General features: G+C 36.9%; 1 protein-coding gene and 1 long non-coding RNA gene across 2 annotated transcripts in view; one reads left to right on the top strand and one right to left on the bottom strand.

Moving 5' to 3' along the window:
- The window catches only part of LOC107728340 (neurexin-3b-like), a 250,258-nt gene that overhangs the window by 84,265 nt on the left and 147,644 nt on the right, over positions 1-18,349 (top strand). The window lies entirely within an intron of this gene.
- Positions 7,671-10,581, bottom strand: LOC107728347 (uncharacterized). Its single transcript, XR_001638458.1, has 3 exons — positions 10,481-10,581; positions 10,203-10,208; positions 7,671-7,681 (listed from the first exon to the last, which is right to left on the bottom strand). It is a non-coding gene; the product is annotated as an uncharacterized LOC107728347 (long non-coding RNA).

The following is an 18,349-nucleotide window of genomic DNA, read 5'->3' as shown; positions in this document are numbered from 1 at the left end:
TAAGCTAAATTTGCGAATAGGGTATTTCATTCCATGAGAAATGCTAGATTCATTGTTTTGTTCTACAGTGAACTCCTCCCCCTTCCAGCTTTATAATTATTTTGGCTTTTAATTTATCTCAAGGACGTTTGAGCTATAGGCTCAATCCAGAACACTGACCGAGGCAATTATTCAAATTGCTTAATTGAATTAGCACATTCTATCCGTTATTTGCCCGCCTCCTCTCGCAAAGGTCGCACTTGATTGTTTATAAGCCGTTTGAGAGGCATTCTGCACACACACACTCACATACACAACCAATCATAGAAACACAGGGAGAGTGAATCAGTTTAAGTTGGCATTTATAATCGTTTGGACCAACTTGCAATGAATCTCATTGTGAGGCTGTAATACTGCTGACTGTGTGAATGTGCTCAATCGATTTCTTTCGGAAAAATGCTGTTTGCTTTGGTACTGGTTATTACACAAAATCAAATCTCACATAATAAACTCACAACTTAAGAAGACAGAAAAATAAATGTAGGGATTCCTTCAGTAATGTCCGTAAGCTTGTGTTTACTTGATTTATCTCTATATTAACCAATTCTAAATAAAATTGGAACCCACCCAGTATTATTATACCAAAGCCATGTTGAATTATTTGAAAAAAAAATAGTCACTTATGGACTTAGAGAGATAAAAAAAATTTTTTCTAAAAATCTGTGTTCATGTTCCACAGAAGAACAAAAGTTGGCGGGTGGGAAAGATGTATATTTTTTAAAAGTTCAAAATAACAGTATTTTTCTCACACACACCTATCGTTTCGCTTCAGAAGACATTTATTCATCAACTGGGGTCGTATGGACTTCAACTTTAAGTTCCTTACAGTTTTAGCTATATGAAGTTTGCACAAGACTAAATAATGATCTGAGATATCATCGCTTGGCTGCATAATTTCAACACCATCAACATCAATTCCATGTGACAGTATTAAATCTAGAGTATGATTTCGACAATGAGTAGGTCCTGAGATAATATGGACTCACATAATATGGACTCACAGAGATGGAGTATTTTTTCAAAAAATCTCTGTTTGTGCTCCACAGAAGAAAGAAAGTCATATATATCTGGGACGACATGAAGGTGAGTAAATTATGAGATTTTTTTTTTTTTTTTTTTGGTGGAGTATCCCTTTTAATAGCATGTGGTGCTTCATTTGGGTAGTTTTTTGGTCTTGTTTTATTTTCAAGAGGGTCACCTCCTATGTCATCATAAAAGAAAAATGGAAGTGCTCTTCCAGAGGTGTGGTTGGCAGTCTTAGATTAAAGCTCTTCATTACAAATCAGGGTCTAGTGCAAATACATGAGGCAAATAGAACGGGGAGTGTCTCGCCATTTGGGGTCCCTGGAATTCTAGGGCCCCAGGGCCCATTTGGTAATATTGCCCTGCCAGCAAGCTTTAATAATATAACAAATTTCATCTTGTAGATGCTGTGATGGTTTGAGCTATGCTCCCCAGACTCATTTAAGTTTAGACTCAGCATCTGTTGTTGTGCTAAGGTGTGATGGAGATGTCCAACACCTCATTATTCATGATTGAGCTGTGGGTGAGAAATGCCCCTGAAAGAGCTACCCAAGGCCCTCTCTCTCTTCTGTGTCTCAAGTGAAATAAGGGCAACACATTTTTATGGCTGGACATTTATAACCCCCAGCATATGTACCTGAGCAGTCCCGCCTCTCCCTCCAGCACATGAATAATGCATCAGGCTCCTACATAAAACATGACGGTGGAATGCGGCTGAAGGCAAACAGGTGTTCATGTGCCCCTGTTCCCCAAAATCCGGTTCTGGTTCAGTGTCAGTCACAGATGGAGAGGAAGCCACGCCAGCTAGCTTCAATCAAGAGATTCTGCTTTTTTGTGGCTATGTTTCAGGAAGAAATCCTCCTCACCACATCGCCATGAAAAACATGGCCTCATCTAGCCACAGGGAAATGCAACATTATATCTGAGAGGCACCGCTTTCATGGTGCAAGAAGAAGCTCTTGTACTTTGATGCTAAATGACAGATAGCGTAGCACTTTGCGGCGAGCGAGGCTACTTGTTGGGGCTCTAGGGAGAGCAGCGTTACCCCTTCAAACAAATGCTATTACACCCACGCACAAGATAGCGAGAACGTAGATGTCTCTATTAAAACGAAATGTTTCAGGTAGAATGTGCAACAAAGTACAGACTCACCGCTGATCATTGAAGGAAAGGAATGTTCTTCTCTGTAGTCTGTTCATTTGCTAGCACCATGATAGGTAAAGGATTTAGGAATAGATCAGCAAATAAAAAATCAACATTCTTTGATTATTTACTCAGACTGTCATTGAAACATTTTTGCAGTGATAAACAAAAGTAGAACATTTTAAAAAATCTTCCCATGCAACATTCGTAGTGACCACATCTGTAAAGAGGACAAGAATACCATACACTTCCAAAAATAAAAATATTATTATTTTCCCCCTCATAATTATAATCATAATAATTTTCCAGTCTTTAGAGCTTGTCGGATGTGCTTAGTATGAATATGTGTGTATGGAAAGATGAATAATAATAATAATAAATAGCAAATGGGTTTGTGATGACATGGGAGTGAGTAAATAATGTCAGAATTTCTTGTTTTGTGGATTTTTTCGAGGTGAAGCACTAGAGGGCTTTCACATTACAGCTCTCATGGAAGAGTGGGAGAGTTCAGAGCATTGCTGATATTCCTGTTTGAAGATTGTTTTCTTCATACCGGAAGCCTGACCTCAGCGTTACCTACATTTAGAACAGAGATAACGCTGACAGACGCTCACCTCTAAACCAGCAGACTCGGTGAATGAGACATTTGTGGCTGTGTGTAGAGATAAGAGCAGCTCTGCCGCTGAGAGTCTGCAGAGGCTTGAGAAGAAGGAAAATGATTGAATCAGTCACATTACAATAACGAAAGGAGCGCTGAACATCCTTCTGCTCTCTACAGCCTGGTGACCTTGAAGCAATGAGTAGGTTCTTTGCTCAGGTGTTTACTGACAAACATACAGGCATCCATCAGCACAGGTTCCTGCATTCTAGGGTTAGGCAAAATGTAGAATTGAAGAACTACCTTCCTTTTGCTGGGTGTAAATTTGAATCGATTTGGGCATGTTGAATTTGAATTGGAATGACAGGAAATGGAATTTACTTGACTTGCAATTCAAAACGTTCACCAAACGTTCACCAAAACGTTCACCCCACCAAAATATTAATTCACATGAAAACATAGAACTCTATATAAACTGAATCAGTCCTAAATTGTTAACTCATAAATGTGTCACATCAAATGTGTAAATAAATACTGTAGGAATATACAAAATAGCTACATTCCAGAAAGAAAAATGATAAGCAATAAAATAATGTTTGCTTTTTGTTTGTTGACGATTAGATTAACTGTTTTGGACAGCTGTTTTGAACTGAACTGAACATGACGCGTCCGGTGTGCGATACCTGTGAATTGTCCACGCTTCTCGTCCGATGTGTGACCACTTTAAGATAACATTCTATGTATGTAGAGCCAATCAACATTACAGTGCCATCCTCAGGCTGAATTCATCAAGAACACTAGACTTCTGCCAGAAGTGTTCTGCATGTGTTCAGTCATTTTAATGCAAATCTTAGGCTACTAGCATTTAATCCTAGGTTACTCATATAGCCTACGATACAATTCAGAATCTGCCCCATCTAAATTTATAGTCAAGAGCTGCTACTGAATTGAAAGCGTTATCATTTCAGTTCTGAATAAATCCTGCTGCATACTCCAGACCAGTAAACCTTAATCTGCCTTTAAAAAATGACTCACCAGTTTCCAAAAGTTCTGGGAAATTTTCATCTGTTGTAAGATGAACAACTATCTATAGATAGTTGGTAAGATAGTTGAAGGAGTTGTGAAGTTATTGCATGAAGATCACGTCACACACTTCCCATTGATTCTATTGATCGTGGCCGCAGTCTAGGTGACGATATACTTTATTTATGCATGCCTACCAATTCTAAACCTCTCACAAGGATGCTGAAAATATTATCGGCTCTCACATATAAAGTAACTTTTGCCACAGTGGTTTTACGTGAATGTCCCCTCAAGTTTAACAAGCTGCGGTTGGTTTGAAATCAATAGGCATCTTCTTATTTGCTGAAGGCCTTTTTTTCTTTTCTGAATTGATGTACTTCAGGTGCATGGACCTGTGGTGGAAAGCAAATTGTTTGTCATTGAAGAGAACATTTTATATGCCGCTCAGTTTCTCAACCTGTTTAATGCATTTCTTGTTTTCCTCTGGTGGCAAGATTTAGGGATCACAAAGTTTTTGGGTTTTGTTGTCCTGTTCTGCTGAGACTTCAGCTTACGTGTTCTAAGATGGTAAACTACTCAACCAAAAAATGCTCAGTTACACATAATCCTTAAGAACATATTGCAGAACATATTTTTTTTACCATCTGAAAATATTGACCGTTTGTTAAGGATTGTGGAGGTTTTGTGGAAAGGTGAGCTAAATAAAATTATGGACATTTTTTGACTAAATGTTCTTTCCGGTGTAAATATGCTTTGGTGCACCATTACATTGAAGTTTAAGAAGGTGCATACACAGCACAAAATCTTGTTACATGCACATATGTTGCAATGGCATCTTGTTTCCCTTTTTTCAGTATTTGACATCATGAGCATTATGTTTTTAAAATCAAACAGATAAACTTTTTTTAAATAGATAGACCAATCACCATGAAATAATGTTGGACATCTTATATGTATTGGTACCCTATGGACAGTATTGTTCAGTAGGTGAAAACTGTACTACTGTCTGGCTGATCTAACCTCAACAGTCATCTATCAATATGTATTGCAAACGCGTTAAAAATTATCCACTGCATGGTACGGCTCGGTATGGTTCACTTTTTGGGGGTTTTCCACTGGGTACAGTACCTGGTACTTTTTTTAGTACCACCTCGGTTGGGGTTCCAAGTGAACCGTACCGTTACCAAAACGTGACGTGTAAACTCTGCTGATCATGGATTGGCCGGAGAGAATCGTCACTACCTGAATAAATGAACTTGCGGCACAAACACAAAAGAACCGCTAGATTTAAATCAGCACAGCCAGTGAAGAATCGAACGCAACTGTTTTGAACGAGTGGACCTTTTTTTAACAACCAAAAAGTTTTGTTGTCTGCTGCGGAAGAACAGACGTTCCTCTCGTTGATAGCAGAGGAGCGGATCCAGCGAGAGCTTGATGGGGCGACGCGGAATGAAAAAGTTTTTTTTAGAAGTCGTGATAGTAGAGGCGGCGCAACTATAGCGACATGTGAATAATCCCGCCCACTCTAAAGCGGTACTGAACTGCAGTGGAAATGCAAACCGTGCTGAGCCGAACCGTGCCGTGCCATACTGAGCCGTGCCGAGCCGAGTCGTACCACGCAGTGGAAAAGCGCCATAAATGATCAATCTGGCATGCTTTACTGGGACTATCCCACCTTTGTATTTTAACACGCATGGTTTCTGGAATTCTGCAGTTGTCACTTTTAGATCATGCCCGTGACAAATAGCTTTACTGCCATGTAATTTTATCAACCTTATCAGAGCACACTGTGTCTGCAGCTAACAGATCCAACTGTGATCATATTTTATCAGTTCTCAGAACTGGCATTGTTACCTACTGTAGCTTGAAGCTTGCTTTGAAGATTCATGCTTAGCTGTTTTTTGTTGTTGTCGTTTATCAGCTTTGTTCAGTGTCAGTGCTCAGATTGAAAACCTGGGATTTCCAAGAAACTGCCATTTTTGAGTTCCTCAAGATAAACCCCTCAGAGAGAATACATACTGTATTTATTAGGGATGTGTTGATAAATTTGCTTAATTAGTTTGAATTGATCTTCATTTCGATGAACCAATATCGATAAATTCCACAGATCACTGTAGCCGTCCTCAGTTCAAGCGGCAGCGTGGAGAGCACATAAACAGATCGGCTCTTCCTCTTTACTACTATAGCATGAAATAAACATAAATGAACATCAGAAAATAGTTTAAAAATAATGTCACATTACATTTACCTCAGGAAAACATTTTGCTAAATATATGTACTATTGTAACGGAGCCGACAAGACGAGAGGCGTGCGGATCCATATGCAAGCTTTTATTAATAAACACGGTCAAAAAACAAAGGCAGGGTCGAACAACAGCAAACAGGTATGGCACAGGCAAAACAGCAGCTGTGTGTGATTGGTTTCAGGTGAGCTTGTGATTAGTGCAATGGAGCATGGGAAATGTAGTCCAGGGTGATGTGTAACAGTCTGTGTAGTGTGAGAGTCCATGTGGAGAGCAGGTGACCTCTGGTGGTGAGTGAACGGAAGTTTATAGACCGGATTCTTGAAAACTGTATTGCATATTAATTATATTTTTACTACACCTGATAGTGATGTCTCATTTATATTATGTAAATCTGTCTTGAAAACAATTTGTATATTACAACTACCATTTTAATGTGTATATGTCAACAACAAATTGGATTAAAAACAATTTAATTAAAAAGGTGGTATAAAAACTTTCTAATATGCATTGTAAATGTTGTGTACAACTATGTTATAATAATACAACTGACAGGGTTTCTTGAATAGTTTACAGCATTACATGAGGATGTTTTCCTTAAGAAAAATTGGCATGTACTGTACTTGATATACAGTAGATATATATCCAAATGAATCAAATCTAATCAAATTGGAATCAGAATTGAAATTGAATTGAATCAAGCTTGTGAATGGAATCGATTTATGAAATATGTGTCAGTACCCAGCCCTAGTATTTATTGGTCATTTACTGTGAGAAATAAGTCTGTCATTGACCTTTACAATAAGGAAAAACTGTAATTACAAAAAAAGAAAACTAGTAATTAAAATGCAGCTGTAACATAATATGTGCATTATTCCCTTCTGTGATGATTGATATTGGTTTAATTTCACTTAGCTAATTTTTATTTTTTTATTTTTTTGTCTATTGTTTTATCTGTGTTTTCTGAGCTTATCGACTCTTCTCACTCCTGGATGAAATGCCTCTAATAGACTGCGAATCTGTCGTAACCTTTCCAAGGAATATAATACTCAGGAAGCAAACTAGGACACCGATGTCATTTAGGTTAAGGCTGAGCCCAAGAATGTTGTTATTGCATTCAGTGGGTGACAAGGGACCCAATTACCAGATAGGACTGATGCCTCCAGGGTCTGCCTTTTGAAATTGTTTCACATGTACGCAATAGCGGATGGAGAGCTTTTGACTGGGATAAAAACAGGGGTCAAAGATGGCAGGACGCAGCTGTGAAACAGTCCAAGCAATTTACACATATTTGATCAAGTATGAGCCATTTTGTGTCATGCCTTGATTTATAGAATTTTAAATGGTATTGGATGGTAATGGAGATGATGGAGTGCTTGGCCCTATAAGGCTTTTTTCATGTTTGTTAATGTAAAAAATTATTGTATACAGTTTGCATGTAAGTATTGTAGAAGTTAGTATTTCTATTCTATGAATTAGGTGTTAAAAACATTGTGTTGTTCCATGCTGTGTATGGAATTCTCAAGTAGATATTTAGCAGTTTAGTACCAAAACATACCATAAAAGTAGTTAATCTGACTTTATTCTGTAGTAATCTGGAGTCATAAATTAACTTTTTGTTAGAACAGACTAACAACTTCAGCAGTTATTGACTCATAATCTCCGATTCCGTCACAGCACTCAAATCTCATTTACCTTTTCATATATTCAAATATGCATGGCAGATATGGCACCGTTGATGTCAAACAATATTGGCTTTTGCGTGTCATGACTGATCATGAAATGGCGAGTGAGCATTTGTGGAAGTACGAAAGAGATATGAGAGCAACAAAATGGTAGGGGGAAAGATTTTCAGTAAATAACTACTTCAATTCAGGTCTAAATTGAAAAAAAAAACATATAAACAGTGGTGGGCAGTAAGGAAGTAGTTTTACTTCGTTACTGTACTTAAGTAAATTTTTCAAGTATCTGTACTTTACTGGAGTAGTTTTATTTTGAGTAACTTTTACTTTTACTTCACTACATTTCAAAGCATAAGATCGCTCTTTTTACTTCACTACATTTCATAAAACTTATCGTTACTCCTTATAATATATCACGTGCTCCGACACGCAGAAGCGATGTCTGATTCAAGAACGAACTAATTATTTTCAATGAACCCAAAGTTACTAATGTCGAATTTTAGGATTCATTATTGTAACTGAAAATGCTATTTAGGGCAAAGCTGTCAGTTGTTTGTGAACTAAATCTGCTGAAAAGGGTGATCTGTTTAAGCCCACTGAAATGCTTGAATGCAAACACATTAAAATCAGAGTCTCTATGTTTTAGGTCAAAAAACATTAAAATAACACAGATTAAATAAAATAACTCATGCACGTTTATCTTCCCCGCTGCTGTAATGTTAGCAGTTTTACAAAACTGCTATGCATTTAGCCCTATGTGATGTCTGTTTTTATATTGTTTGTCAGCGCACATAGCTTAAGTTACTATGTATCTGGATCAACTAGCTGAGTAGACAAATATAAATGTTTATTCATAACCATGCTGAAAATAAATCACTAATGTTAGCTGATGCTAACTGTCTAGCTAATGAGCTTGCTGGTGCTAAATTGAGGTAACTTTTAAAAAATAAAGTTCAAATATTTTTATTCAACCACATTTATTCATTACATCTGAGGGAAAAAGAAAGGATGTGATGTTCAGAACATGGTAACTACAGTAATTATCAAAGTGGAAAGTGACAGACAAGGTTTGAGAAGAAAAAAAATAATTATGAAAATGATGGTAATATTGATTCTGCTACAGTTAATTCAAAGATCTAATCTAAATATTTATTATGAATCATAACCAGTTATAATTCATCATAAATATTTCCCTTTTTGAGTTGAAAAACCCTACATAATGTTAATGAAAAGAATACAAATTTAAGTCACCGTTGTGGAGATAAGCATTTGCTTTAGTTGGGCTCTTGACCCTTGACTTTCTTACATTAGTTTTTCTTTGTATGTTGTAACTGTGTTTATGTAACACGTTTGTTATTGCAAAAAAAAAACGAGAATATGTGATCAAGTTATATTGGCCATTTTGTTTGGCTAAGTAGTTGTCATGCATTGCCTGATTCACTGATATCATCAGTGGTGATGTATAATTTAGTTTGTTATTGATCACAACTGCACTTTAAACAAATATGAAGAACTTAAACACTTTGTACACCAGTTTAGAACACCTGTACTGTTTAGACACACAGACATCAAGAATCAGCATATGAATCTCAACAAAAGTGACGATCATCAGACAGATTCATGAAGCATTGCATTCTGGGTGCACCAATCATAACTCATCCATGGCTCCCAGCATGCATTGCGACATGTTGTCAAATGGTGCCATGTAGAACCATAAGAGGTGCCATATAGCACTTTTTCTCAACAATGGTGCACCAATCATAACTCATCCATGGCTCCCAGCATGCATTGCGACATGAATAAATTATGCCGCTGCATTGTCTTAGGGTTTTCTTTTATGCTTACTATTTGCTGTTATTTTTGTTGTGACTTTTTACTGCCTTGTTTTGTGACGTTCAAAAATCATATCAAAATTATCAGAATATTTTGTCACCATCGCTGAGATTCACATGCTGATTCATCATGTATATGAGTGCCAGAATAGAAACCTCTTGACAAACCATATTTATAAAAGTGGTTTACAAAGTTTTCTCACATTGTCTTATATCATAGAACTGCAATAATACAGAAATCATCAAAGCAATACAAATTTAGATAAAATGCAATCAGAGATTCAGACGCATGAAATGCTTTTATCGTAAGTTCCTTACCATCACATATGTGCTTTATAAACACAATTGTAACAACCAAAGATAAAAAATCAATTACTTTTGTACTTTCACTCGAGTAAAATTTAAAACTGAGTACTTTTACTTTTACTGGAGTAATATTTTATTATATGGATCTGTACTTTTACTCAAGTACTTGATTTGTGTACTTCGTCCACCACTGCATATAAATATACAAATTATTTAAATCCTTCAGCAGTCACTTGTTTTTAAATGATTGATTATAATGGGTGATTATAATGTATTTATTGTATGTGTTATGTTGCTGCATATGTATGTATACTTCTTACTAAGGTTGTGACGGTGAGGAAATTTTCCCACCGGTTAATCGATGTGTGACAACACTGGTAATAAAGTAAAAATCAGCAAACAATGTGGAACCAATTAAATAAGAATGTTTGAAAAAACTTCCCAAATCACCTTAGATAAATGGCAAAAGTCAACACGCTTTCCAAAATCCAAAATATTGCCAAACAGGCGCTTTTGCTTCTAGTTTCGAAACTAAATCATCCGCGTTCGTCTTGTCTGTCTCACCTCACTCTTCTTGTCAGTCAGCTCGACTCATGTGATGCGACTGTCATTCGGCACGCTACATTGAGTAGCCGCGTTCAGTTTTTAATTGTACTGTCTGTTCTTTTACTGAACTAAATTATTTTTATTACTATAAAAAATCAAAACGACGGTGGGGGTCGGTGACGCGTTGGGCAAGTGACGTAACCGGTGTTGCGGCTTAACACCGGTATCACCGTCAGCACCGTCTATCGCGGCAAGCCTACTTCTTACTAAAAAAAATAAGAATTCAATAAATAAATAAACTAACTACCTAACTTACTAAATAAAAAGATAGAACTGCCTTTAAGTAAGATAAAAAGTAAAGTAAAAGTGTTTCTTTCTTCTGAAAGTTCAGAAAAGTTGGAATGAGTAGTATGCACTTTAATGGTGCTTTTCTTTCTTTTTGGAGATCGACAGCCCCTGCTTTTATACCAGATTTTGCAGTCAAGTGTATCTGTCACGAGTCCTGTCCATGAACTTCTGTCTGCTTGCCACCAGAGGTCGCCCTCCCTTTATATTGACTCTCACACCACACAGACTGTTACACATCACCCTGGACTACATTTCCCATGCTCCATTGCACTAATCACAAGCTCACCTGAAACCAATCACACACAGCTGCTACCAATAACACACACTATATAAATCAGTCTCACACCACCATTCAACGCCGAGTATTGTTCAGCATTTATCGCTCACCTAGGGATAGCTACTTTACGGAGCCCTTCCAAGTTCATGAGTCTAGCCTTGTTCATAGTCTGTTTTCCCGTGTCTTGATCCTAGCCTGTTATCTCGTCCTGTCTGATTTCTGCCTGCCCTGAAGTTTATAGCCTGTCTTGGATTTACCCTTTGCCTTGCTGATTCGGACTGTGTTTGCACCTCGATTGGATTATTGCTTGTTTTGGATTCCTCTTTTGTCTTGCCCTCTACATATCTGTTTGCTGGTGTCCGACTCTTGCCTGGGTTGACCCTGCCTGTAAATAAATGCTTGCATATGGATCCGCATGCCTCTCGTCTCGTCGGCTCCGTTACAGTATCAAAAGCTTCATTTTTACCATCAACATCAACAGACAATCAGGTCACAGGGCCCTCAGGTAATAAATACAGAAAACATCTCAAGCAACTCCACAAAGAGGCATGTCTGCCTTTCTTTTGTTTCCAGTAAACCTGTTCATCGTATTGACGTCACTGTTCTTTAGAATCCTTTGTACAGTTCTTTGCAGTGAAACAATGTTCTGAATGGCTTTGGCTCTGATCTTTCCCAGCCAATTACACAAATGCTGCATCCTCTCACCAGGGTCTTGGCACCAGTCTCACTCCCCGTCCTGATCCCTCATTACCGCAACTTTGCTGTCACAGGCATCTGTTTTGCTTCCATTCGGTAGCTTTATGTACTCCCCATACTTCAGCTCTGCACTGTTGTAATCATAAATGGTGACAAAAGCCTGAGATGTGAACAGGCTGGGTGGAAGGGGACACAGAAGGGTCTTACGGACATGCCAGGTTGGCGCAGCATCATCTTTCCTGCTGTTGGGCTGTCGGCATTTGGCTCACGGTGGTTCCTCATTCCTGACATTGGGCCCTCCCCACTGCAGCAACTTGGTGGGACTTAGTGCTGCCCTTGGCTGCCCCTTGCTTGGTCTGCGAGGGCAGAAATCGGAGTGATTTATTGCATGGTTCATTGTCTAATGGCTGCATTCTGTGAAGACAACGCTGGCTAATGAGTCTTTTAAAATTAGCTGTGCCTCACAAGAGATGAAGAAAAAGATGAGTGTGAAGTTTTGTGTTAGTGTGAGACAGATTTTCCTTCCTCACCTTAAAAAGATGACACTATAAATAAAGGAAATGTCTTGTTTGGTTCAGTGAGACCGACACCGTTGGGGTTATTTTAGTTACTCCCGCTGTGCAGATGAAACGAATATACACTGAAGCTCTGGTTTAATATTGTTATTTTAGTTATGGAGTCTAAAGCTGCCTAGACTTTCTGTTTTCTATGACTGTTGATAATCAGATTGTATAGTATGACCCCAATGAAATTGAGCCCACACAGACTGTACAACATCAAAAATCTTTTTTTTTTGTCAAACTGAACAATATAGAAAAGTTACACCAAATTATTTTTTTTCCCTGTACAGATACTGTATTGCCTTCTTGTCAGTGTTTATGTGGAGAATGGAATATAGCAGTGACCTGAAATGTTTAACTAAACGTTGGAGAAAATCCTCACTTTCATTGGTTGTCACCTCTGTATATCCATTAGTAGTGTAGTGTTGTTTGGTGATGTGAAAATTACACAATGGAACACACTTATTATCAGGCTTTACCAGTGGAGGCTGAAGAAAATCCTGAAGAAAATAGTGATGTCCAAGTGTTTTTTTTTTTTGGACCGGTAAGGGAAGTCGTTTTTGTGCAGACCACTTTCTAAAAACTACTATCACTGTAATTTACAAAGACTAGCAATGTTAACGTTAGATCGAGAACTACTGAATGCATCTTTAAATGCCCATTTGTTGTGTGGAAAAAGTACACTCCTACATTTTAAAACTATATGAAGTGCATGAATTTAGAATCTAGTGCACCAAGTTCTTGTGCCATTTTCTCACATTTTATCTGAGAAAAATGACAACTATCATGGCTGGGCAAAAGTGGCATTGAATTCTACACTGCCACAAATTGCAACAATGTTTACCTTATTACTGCATGCCTGTATGTTCTACACTTAGTTATTTTACAATCTGCAAATTTGGCTACAAATTAATGGCAGACATCCTGCAGTGTACATTTGGCTCAAGTCAGTTTTCATTTTCATTTCATTCCTATTGTGACCTCGTTGCAAGCGAGGTCTAAGTGATGGAAAGGCGAACAGACGTCTTCCAGCTCATAATGATGATTATTTCATGAGCTTAAGGTTTAAATTATCCATTATAATTTCTGCAGAAGGAACACTCCGAGTAATAGAGCTAAGTTTAGCCATGCAGTGGTTGGTATAATTCTTAGGGGAACTTAAATTAAAGTGCATAAACTCCCTTAGGACTTTTTTTTTTTTTTCATTTAAAGAAGAGATACTGAAGCTAAGCTGTGAGCGTTTGTGTGTCTTGCTTTGAGGGCCCTCCCCAGTTTTCTGAGGAAATGCATCACCGTCGAAGCTTCTGTGGGTTGTGGTAGTGTTTTAATTTTTAAAATGGATTTGTATTTCATAACAGTCAATTTGACGTGCTGTGTCTATATCCATTATGCCCAAACCTCTGGCTCTTTCAGGATGTAAGGCGCCTGTTCATGATCACGTGAAGGTACTCTATTTTTAGTGGATGGCTCATAATTGAAGACCATCACTGTTATGTGATGTTTGATCTATGATGGCAACAGGACCATAGCTTATGAGCCTGATGGCAAGGTGTTGAGCAGCTCTGAGCATAGGACTGCAGATTGATGGTGCTGAGGTAGATGAATCATATCAGGAGGGACCATGAATCCTAGTCAGTTTAGTCAGGAGAACAGAGCTGGTACATTTCCTTTAGAATTGATGATTTCACAGTGCAATACATTCATCCAGTGAGATGTTGTTTAACTCTAGGTCTAGTGCTATAGGCAAATTTGTGGTAAAAGAAAAAAAAATGCACATCATACTGCTGTAATCGGACTATACATACACAATATGTGATACAGAATTTGTTGACATTATTACCAACACCAGTGAAATTATAGCCCATCTTTGTAGTATTATTAGAATTACATGTAATACAATGTGTGACAAGAACACCGTAAAAAAAAAAAGTATTATCCATACTTTACACATTCATAATAATTAATAATAATTGATGCATTTAGCAGACGCTTTTATCCAAAGCGACTTACAGTGCATTCAGGCTATACATTATTTTTTTTTTTTTACCAGTATGTTCATAACTACAGAACGATGAGAGCAAAATTTGAACTGAATTGAATTGGATAACTTTGCAACATCAACATTTTATTGAACTGAATTTAATCAACACTGAACAAAATTGAGCTGAATAAGGACATATTTGATCGACATATTTGAATAATGACACAGATATTGCCATCTGTATAGCTGCTGAGTTTTACAACTTTACCACTGCTATTTTTAATGTTTATTAATGTGAAATTGCTTTGAAATTGTATAAAGCACTATATAAATAAATGTGAATTGACTGCACTTAGACAGTTTTGTACTGGTTTGTTTTTGTTGTGATGTGATGTTGAAAAGTTAGGGTTTTTTCCCCCTTAGTAACTAGACTGTACTATCAGTTGACGTTTGATTTCTGAAATAATCAGAATAGATAGCTAGTCAACGTCAGGGTTTATTGTGGTATTGTCTTTCAATGTTTACAAAAACTGTTGGCAGCAATAAACAAACTCTCAGAGACAAACCAAGGACATGTCAAAGAGTAACAAACCACTGCATTCAGTTCCTGTCTGGATTTAGTCTTACAGGAATCCTTAAAAAAACAAAACACACACACTTTTATGTCACATGTATGTCAAAATAACCAGACATTATTGTTGTGAAGAGGTCAGGGGTAGACGAACCATATCTTTACACTTGATTGGTGGATGATTTGTTTGTTGCGGTTTGGTCTACATTTGTTGGCTTCTGTCCTCAGGGCAGGGAATGATGTTGGTATTATATGCAGTTTGATTTAATTCACAGCAGGGCTGTCAGACTGATATGTTGGGCACAGGATTTGGGAGTGGGGGGTGTGCTGCTCTGGGTTGTGATCACTTCCAAAAAAAAAATTTAAAAAATGGAGTCAGAGATTGACATAAAGTTAGATACCATGCGCTTGCCCATAATAGCAATCCTACTACTGTACATGCCTTATACTTTTTCTGGTATCATTATATTCAAATGATGGTCACACTTTATCTTAATGTCCAATTCTCGCTATTAGTTTACTACTAACTGTAACTTATGCCTCCATAAACTCTTAAGTTGCTGCTTATTAATAGTTAGTAAGGTAGTTGTTATGATCATGCAGAATAAGGCATGAATATGTGCTTTATAAGTACTAATAAACATCCAATATGCTAGTACTATGCATGCTAAAAAGCCACTAGTTAATAGTGAGAATTGATCCTTAAAATAAAGTGTTACAAGAAGCATCATGTGACACTCTAAATGTAATCCTAACCATTTCTTAAAAATGTTTACAGTATAAAGAAAAATATAACAACACCCAAACCACGGCATGTCTCAATCAGTGACAATGCAGGTGAGAGTCAATGAGCATTTGATATCACTGATGGAAAACCTTGACCTGGAACCTTGGTCTTCTTGAAGTGGCAAGTTTTGAATGACTGTTTTTGGGATAAATTTTTATGATCATTTTAAGCATTTTTATGGTCCTTTTTGAGTCTCAAAATATTCAGAAAACTTGCTCTGGGTCCCATGGCAAAGATTATTAAAAGATGATAAATACAATAATATCTACCTATTAATACTTATTGAATATTCATAAGGATTCGTAAATGTGTATGTCAATAAAGTTAATACATCAATAACTTTTGCTTTAGATGCTGTCAATATTGTACATTTTAATGTTTCTGTAAATGTATGCACATATACATGTGGTAAAACCCCACTTTACATTATATATGAATACATGAGATCATGTTGGATATATAGTATAGCTGTGCTAGTGACTAATGACCAATCAATTACATTTTGTATTATTGGCAAAATTTTTGAAGGTGTTGATTATTAAAGTACTGTTGTGTTTGTTAAATGAGTATTTAGCAGTGTACTTTGATTTATTCATGACCCCAATCAACAGATCCCACACCTTCCCTCTGTGTGACTGCCTGTGCATTGCGTCATTACATTTACTCAGAATGTTGCACTTACCGTGCTGACATTTTTTAAAATGGCTAAAAATGGATTGTCATACATGACCGAAATGTTTCATGTTGTGCAACTTTGTCTAAATGTTTATAATGTATAATTAATTATAACCATGGGCGTCGCTAGGCCATTTTTCAGCCCTATAGCCCTGACTACTCAGCCCTAAAATTTTGCGATTAGCTCCATCTCTCTCTCTCTCTCTCTCTATATATATATATATATATATATATATTAGAGGTGTAACGACACACGTATTCGTATTGAACTGTTCGGTACGAGGCTTTCGGTTTGCATTACAAACCGAACGATTTGTTGGACTAATCCTATTACATTTGGAAAATGAAAGAGCTTAAAGTATGTGAAATATAATGTTCTCAGTACCACTGCGCTCAACAAGGCAGCCCAAATAACATAACAGGCAACGTGCTGCCTGCCCCGCGCTAACCTCCCCTTGCTGGGGTGTGTTCAGTCCCCTTTAAATTTCATATGAAAACGGCGGCAGACTTCGATCGGCTCCTCCCTGTCTTTCAGCACGTTCTTCAATCCGCAGAGCGCGGCGGCGCAGAGCGAGAAACAGAGGACAAGGTTTGTGTTTATCGATAGATTGTTATAATATCTACAGTACATCGGCGCAGTTCTTTGCCATAAATACAGTTTGTATTTATGACAAAAAACTGCGGGGGAAAAATCGGTTCCACATGTACTGTAAAGTTTTCGCTGCGTTCACCCCTCATCACACCACAGCTGTTTCCTCCAGCGAAAATGTAGCCCTAACACATATGAACACATCAAACGATCATGTTGCTATTTTCATTTGAAAATTGAACTTAATATAAATACAATATAAAACATATTACAGTGTGTGTGGCATTTACTCCCATACAGTCATGCACAGAAATGATTGAAGACAGTGACAGACCAACTTAAGTTACTTTTATTATTAAATTAAAATTACAATTAATTTGCCCCGCAATATTACCGCATAACTGACGTGCTGCGAGGATAACAAAATATAAGGCTATTTGCTCCTCAATTAAAATGTTTTAAAAAAGGTATTTTAAAACAGGTCTATTATACAATTAATTATAGGCCTATAATTAAAATATTAACACTGCAGTCATCAATAAAAATCAATGAAATAAAAAACGTTATTTAGCCTATTTAAAGTGCCGACTTTCAAAAACAACCTGATTAACACCAAATACGTTTCTTCTCATCTTTTTTTTTACTATGTACGGGCCACAAGAGAAATATTAAGGGAATACATTAAAACAGTTAGCGATATACCGTAATCAGCATATGTTGAAGTAGATTGGTCTCTCGTCGTCTCTGAGAGAATATGCGGCGTCAGATGCCGAAAGCTCCGTCATTACTCCGTCATTCCGCTTTTACTTTCACTTTCTAGTGATATTCATTGGCTCGCCTTCATGGTATAAAACATAAATATTTCCAACATTGCGACGAAAGCAATTACCCAACCTGTGATACTTTTTTTTCAGGATTCTTTAAAAAATTAAAAAGAAGAGCATTCATTTAAAATATAAATATTTTCTAACAATATACACTACAGTTCAAAAGTTTGTGGTGAGTAAATTTTTATTATTTCTTTTTTTGAAAGAAATTAAAACTTTTATTCAGCAAGGATGTGTTAAATTGTTAAGAAGTGATAGCAAAGATTTATATTGTTAGAAAAGATTATATTTTGAATAAATGGTGTTCTTTTTAATGATTTCTGAAGGATCATGTGAAACTTTATACTGGAGTAATGGCTGATGGAAATTCAGCTTTGCATCACAGAAATAAATTATATTTTAAAGGATATTAAAATAGAAACCATTATTTTATATTGTAATAACATTTTGCAAGATTACTGTTTTTTTTCTGTATTTTTGATCAAATAAATGCAGCCTTGATGAGCATAATAGACTTCTTTAAAAAAACATTACACGTCTTACGGATCCCAAACTTTTGACCGATAGTGTGTGTGTGTGTGTGTGTGTATATATATATATATA

Source organism: Sinocyclocheilus rhinocerous, unplaced genomic scaffold (assembly GCF_001515625.1).
Source record: "Sinocyclocheilus rhinocerous isolate Xijiao unplaced genomic scaffold, SAMN03320098_v1.1 scaffold277, whole genome shotgun sequence".
Classification (NCBI taxonomy): domain Eukaryota; kingdom Metazoa; phylum Chordata; class Actinopteri; order Cypriniformes; family Cyprinidae; genus Sinocyclocheilus; species Sinocyclocheilus rhinocerous.
The sequence above is the reverse complement of the archived record's forward strand: the minus strand, read 5'-3'. Positions and strand labels throughout refer to the sequence as shown.